This window comes from Athene cunicularia, assembly GCF_003259725.1.
Source record: "Athene cunicularia isolate RWA chromosome 6 unlocalized genomic scaffold, athCun1 chr6_part1, whole genome shotgun sequence".
Taxonomy (NCBI): Eukaryota; Metazoa; Chordata; class Aves; order Strigiformes; family Strigidae; genus Athene; species Athene cunicularia.
The window spans coordinates 25,004,422-25,010,421 of record NW_020799105.1 but is presented as its reverse complement, the minus strand read 5'-3'; the positions used below and the strand labels follow the sequence as shown (position 1 = coordinate 25,010,421).

The window sequence follows — 6,000 nt, the reverse complement described above, 5'->3', positions numbered from 1 at the left end:
CCCCCCAGTTCCCCCAGCCGCTCCCCAGCAGACCTGTGCTCCAGACCCTGCCCCAGCTCCGTTGCCCTTCTCTGGCCACGCTCGAGTCACTCAATGGCCTTTTTGGGGTGAGGGGCCCAGAACTGAACCCCCTCAGCGAGGGGCGGCCTCCCCAGTGCCAAGCCCAGGGCTCAGATCCCTTCCCTGTCCCTGCTGGCCACGCCAGGGCTGACACCAGCCAGGATGCCGTTGCCCTCCTTGGCCCCCTGGGCACACTCTGGCTCATTCTCACCCCCCCAGTCCCTCTCTGACCGGCAGCTCTCAGCCACTCCTCCCCAGGACTGTAGCCCTGCTGGGGGTTGTTGTGGCCCAAGTGCAGAACCTGTGATTTGCCCTCAGTGAATCTCCCCCAGTTGGGCTCAGCCCATCTTTCCAGACTGTCAAGATCAACCACCAGAAACACCACAGCTTTCCTCAAGAGGTGACCTGGAGTCTGTAGATACTGTGCGACCAGTATCTGAAGTTTCAAACATGTCTCTAGGACAGCTTTCCCCTCCCTGCTCCCAACCCTACATTCAGACATCATCCCAACACCATCCATTTTACTGCAAATACGTACTTCGTCCCATAAAGGTTTTATCCTGCGCCATTTTAATTAGAAAATCTCAGGTGTTGCACACTAATTTTAAAGAAGAACCGAATAGAGAAGAGTGACCTCTTCTTCCAAGGTGCATTGCCAATATCCCTCTATTCACGTAAGTCACATCAGATGTTCACAGTACAAGTGAAATGTATTCCAAGCCGCTAAGCAGAGCGGTCGCATACCTACCTCCTTCAGTCGGGTTTTAGCATGTCCCTGAGCTCTGTTAAGTTCCTTCGTCTTGGTTGATGCTTATTGGAAAAACAGGAGGAGTGGCACTCTCCCAAAATGCCTCCCACTTGTGGCATCAAAGTGAGATATCACTCACAGTAAATTTTACAGTATGAGGAATGAAACAGTTAGCAAAGTTGACATTTAAACCATCATCACTGGCTATGATTAAATACCTCAGAGATGAACAGAGTGGTTCACACCTCTCCCAGTTATTGTTCTAGGCTCTTATCAGACTCCTGTACACCGCTGCATCCGCTGCGTTTTCACACACTTGAGATTTTCTTTGAGTCTCTAATAGCTGGAAACCTGTTTAAACTGAGGTTCTGGAGAGTTTCTGATAATGTTAAACTCGCTGAGAGAGACGGACTGAAACCCCGGTGAACTTCTTGAACTGCAGATTCACCCTTAAAAGGTTTAGGCAGATTAATAATACAAGCATGGCCCAACCAGCAACTTGTTCCTCTTTCTTTGATCTCTCTCAGTAAGATGTAGGGAAATGAAACGCTACAGAGCAAATTGCAAGAAATACAGAAGGCGGATGGGATCACACTGCTTCCAAAAAAAATCTCTCTTCTGAAAATAGCATAAAGGGAAGTCTGGGGTATTCCTAAACCACCAGGAAAATGGACATTTTGATAATTCAAGGCATGGTAAAGCAAATCAACCTGCCCAATCTCAGTTCTCGTAAACTTGCGTGAAATGCCAGAAACTCCTCTGCAGTCTCTCGAATTCAAGTTCACATCCCCACCGACACCTCGTTCTGACTCGAGGGAGGAGGAGCAGACCACCTGCACGTGCTGCAGATGGGAGCTCAGGTTCTGGAGCTGGCTGTGCGCCCCGGCAGCCCTCGGGCCGGGAAGCAGGAGCCCAGCAGCCAGGGGGCGGCCGTCCCCCAACCACCCCCATCCTGCCCCGGCGCTGGGCCCACCCAAGGATGGCAGCGACGGACCACAGCCAGCTCAGCTACGCTTTAAATCAAAAAAACTCAACACTTTCTCCCGGTGGCATCCTCAAGGCCCACAGCGGGGTCAGTATTAGCATCGTCTGGAATCTGCGCCCGCTAATCCGAAGCCAAATTTAACTTTCATCCCACGCGCGCGCTCATCAGCACGCAGTGATAAGTCACACTGTTGGTGACCCCGCGCCCAGCAGGACAGGATTTCCCAACCACCCACTGGAAGCTGTTTCAGTTTACCTCAAGGCATGTTATGCTACTGCCCTTTCTTTTACTAAAACCCTCCAGTTGCCACCGTATTTCACTGCGTTAGCACATCTGCTGGCTACACGCGCTGCAGGGAGAGGGAACCCCGGGGCGATTTTCTGGAGGGAAAGTGGAATTCCTGAAAGAATTCGGATTTTTGCAACACAGGGAAAAACCGTTCCCTGCTGCCATCCCAACTGCCAAGCCAACATCCCATGTTTTCCAAAGTATCTTCTGCTGTAAATATTCACAGCAGCAAAATACGAGTGTGGTTTCTGTTCCTTTTAACAGAAGGCACAAGTGTGACCCCCGACTCGCCAAATGATAATTTACCCCTCCAGCTCAGGACTAAGACTTCTCAAAGCACAGTCATCCCAGTGTGGGAACACAGCAGCTGACAGTAGAATAACAAAGAAAACTCATTCTGAAGCTGCTAAAGACAGTTAAAAAGTACAATATCAGTAAAAAATTTAAAAAGTGAGTTTTTCTTCTGGACAGGAACAAACTTGCAATATTGCAGGTAGGACACTGGAGGAAAGAGGAGCATTAGTTTTGTTCAAGAAGGTTCTATTTGTGTACACCAAAAGAAAAACTACAGTGGCTGATCTAGTACTGAATATAAATACAGGTTGTGTATATTTTTAGTTCTTTTTCTTGAAAATATGAACTGTGAGGCTGAAGTTGTCGGAAAGAGGCAAATTTATAAAATCAAGCTTCACCTTCGGTATACTTTTTGCCCCACTTTACAATCGTGAAGCTGTTCGCTTCACCTTGCTTCAGAAACAGCCCCATAATGAACATACAGGTCTCCAGATTCCCCTCCCGATGACGTTGTACGTAGGTGAAAGCTATCGCAGCCTCCGTTGCACAGCATACGGGTATCAAACACACACGGTTGGATTATTCCACAGCTATTCCGATACTGATGTCATCTATTCTGGCTCTACCTACAGCACTTTATTAAGTGACACCATCAACTTGAATGACGAACAAGTCAACCCGCAATTTAAACACTAAACCAGAAATTGGTGATTTCAAGTTACTGTTTTAGCCAATTGTTAGCACTGCACTTAGATTGCCAAAAAAAATTTTCAGTTAGCATTCAGAAAATTAAAATTTTCACAGGATTGAGCTGGAATTCCTCATTCATACACACGAAATTTTATGTATATATATACACACACACATTTGAAAAGCTTGAATAAATTTCCTCTCCAAACAGAAACCATTACACTGTGACGTGTCTTGACTTCTAAACTCTGCCAGCTTCACAAGGAGCAGAATAACCGTAGGTTATTACAATTAGTTTCATCTCATTAATAGATCAATTTCGTTCAAGCATACTGAAAACTAGATTTTACTTTGTTGCTTCTCCTTTTAGTCTACGTTATAGTCCGTGTTCTGAAGTTTTAAGGAGAGCCATCGCAGAATAGGTTGTAATCTCAGGTGATTAATTGCTCAGCATTTTACAAGCTGTAAAACAGAGCAAGATCTCCACAAACCGATTATGCCATTAACCAGGCACTCTTTATCAGATTTTTTCCTACAACTAGCAGGTTTGTCTGATGATTGCAAGTCTTAAGTATTTATGTATTTCAAAGGTTTACTTATTTTTGTTGTTAAAAAACCCTAAAATCTATATTGATTGTTACATGCAATTCTACACAAAAAGGCCCAAGCACCGTGGAGCGGAATACCAATATTTATTACTAGACTTGCGCTCATTATGGTTCTCTCTGACAGGGGTCCATTAAAATCAATTTTTATGTTTCTTACGGGTTTTTTTCCTACCCAATGTTCTTACCCTAGTGTTTATTAGCCAGTTAGGAGAAGCACTGGGCACTGTTTTGTTTTTATTTTATTCTGTCGGAAACAATGAGGCCAGATTTAACAACTATTCACTAGCAATGAGTAGGAGAGATTAAATGTTATACTTCAGCACAAACATTTACAGATGGCTTTAAAATTTTTAGAACTTTATCATCGGTAAAGACAAAAGCAAGTCCCACCTTCCACCTCTTTTTCAGATTTGAGTTCCTAAAGTAATTGTAAGAATATTCTGCTTACCATTAACTTCTGAAACACTCTTGAGTATTAGTCCACCTATAATACAACAATTTTTTGCATATAGATCATACAGTCTGCTCAGATAAGTGTTATCAAGATGCCGCTAAACCTCAACACTGCTGTGAGGCCGGGAAACTAAGTCAGCTCACGGCTGAGAAACTGAAAGACCAAGATCAGATAAAAATGAAAGAATCAGAAGGATCTAGACTGCCTGATGTCTGCCTCAAGAACGAGACCATGGGATCCTTCTTCGACCCTCCAAGCTGGCCGAGTTACACGAGCAGACAGCAGCCCCCCCCGGAATGAGCTGCCCTTACACAGAGGACAGGCCCTGCCTTGCAGCAAGGAGGGAGTGACCCGAGTGGTCTGAGCAGCAGCATCTTCCATTTGTGCCGGCAGAGGTGAGTCACAAAGTACGCAGAGCTTTTGGGGACACATGAGTAATTTTCCTGGAAAAAGGTCTGTGTGCCTGAAAGACCCATTTCTCTCCCCTGCCTCCCCACCACCACTTGCTCTGAGGATATTTAGTCCCCCAAAAAATCTGTTCAAAAAGAGAAGGCAAGCAAGGCAACCTCTACATTAAAGCCAGAAGTCAAACACAGACCTCTGCTCTTAGTTCTCCAGGACAGCTACACAAACCAGTATAACACCTCCCCATCAACCTTCTTGGTCTCTACAAATTAAGAGCCTGTTAATTATTTTCTTCCAATAATGTGCCATTTCACTACGAGCCTGTATTTTTTTTAGTACCCAAACATCACAACTGTTTTGTCTTCAGCTTTTATTTCACACAATTCACTTTATGCCTAGCATTATAAAGAACACCACACAATTTCTCGTATTCTTCACCTTTAGAGTCCCCTGACCTTTTTCCTACTATTCTTCCACTCATTGATGTTTCCTCTTCTCAAAGGTGAAGAGTCCTCCTCTGCTTAGCTGTTCTTCAGGCAGAAGCTGCTTTGCAGCAAAGGCAAGCTTCGGCCTATCCTAAATACCACTTTATTTCCATTCCTCATCAGCAGAAATCCAATACTGCAATCAGCATATAAAGAAACTGAAGCACTTATTTCCATATCACTGGGGTTGGCAAAACTGTCAAATCCAGAAGCTTGAGGGTTTTTATATTGGAGGCAAAAAACATATTTCAACCAGAATACACATTACGCTTCATATTCCTGATTAATTTTACACACACTTAGATTCTAAGGATAATAAAATAAGGAAACAGAAAACAGGAAACCCCACAAATCAATGGAGAATTTCTAAAGTAAAAAGCAGGGGAGAAGAGGACAAGGTGGAGAGAAGGAAGCCAAACCTGTTTGTGTCTTGTCAGAAAAATCTCTGCTGTAACAGAATGTGGTAAAGACTGAAATTTTATTACCAAACCAGCTGGAGAGACCAGCCTTAAATAAGTAGTATTAGTAGCTTTCTTTCTGGCAGAGGAATTTGGCAAAGAAATTTGGCATCTAGTAATTCTGACAGAATTCGGAGTTCCTTCTAAAAGCACCCCCAAGCATTTCCTCACAAATCAGGAAAAACCACAGACCAAAGATCTGAACAGGACAGATGTACTTTAGCAGATAAACACTTATAAGCAACTTATATAGCACTTACAAGCAACAGTAAAACGTACCAATGCCTCCTCAATCAGTCCTAGATTTGAGACATCGTCTCCACTGCCGTGTGCATCATCTGTTCTGAACTGCAGAAGTCGTTACAGCTATGGAAAACCAACCAAAGCTCTCACAAGTAGTACGCAGTGATTAAAAGAATTATTCAGTCTGATTCTGCCTGTTGGAACATATATATCAACATACAGTCTGCAAAATTTGCAGAGTACGCAAGGAGGTCTTAATCCTCAGTGACAGCTTTGCATGTT

General features: G+C 44.1%; 1 protein-coding gene across 1 annotated transcript in view; it reads right to left on the bottom strand.

The window, feature by feature from the left end:
- Positions 1-6,000, bottom strand: part of MGMT (O-6-methylguanine-DNA methyltransferase) — a 169,944-nt gene that overhangs the window by 141,254 nt on the left and 22,690 nt on the right.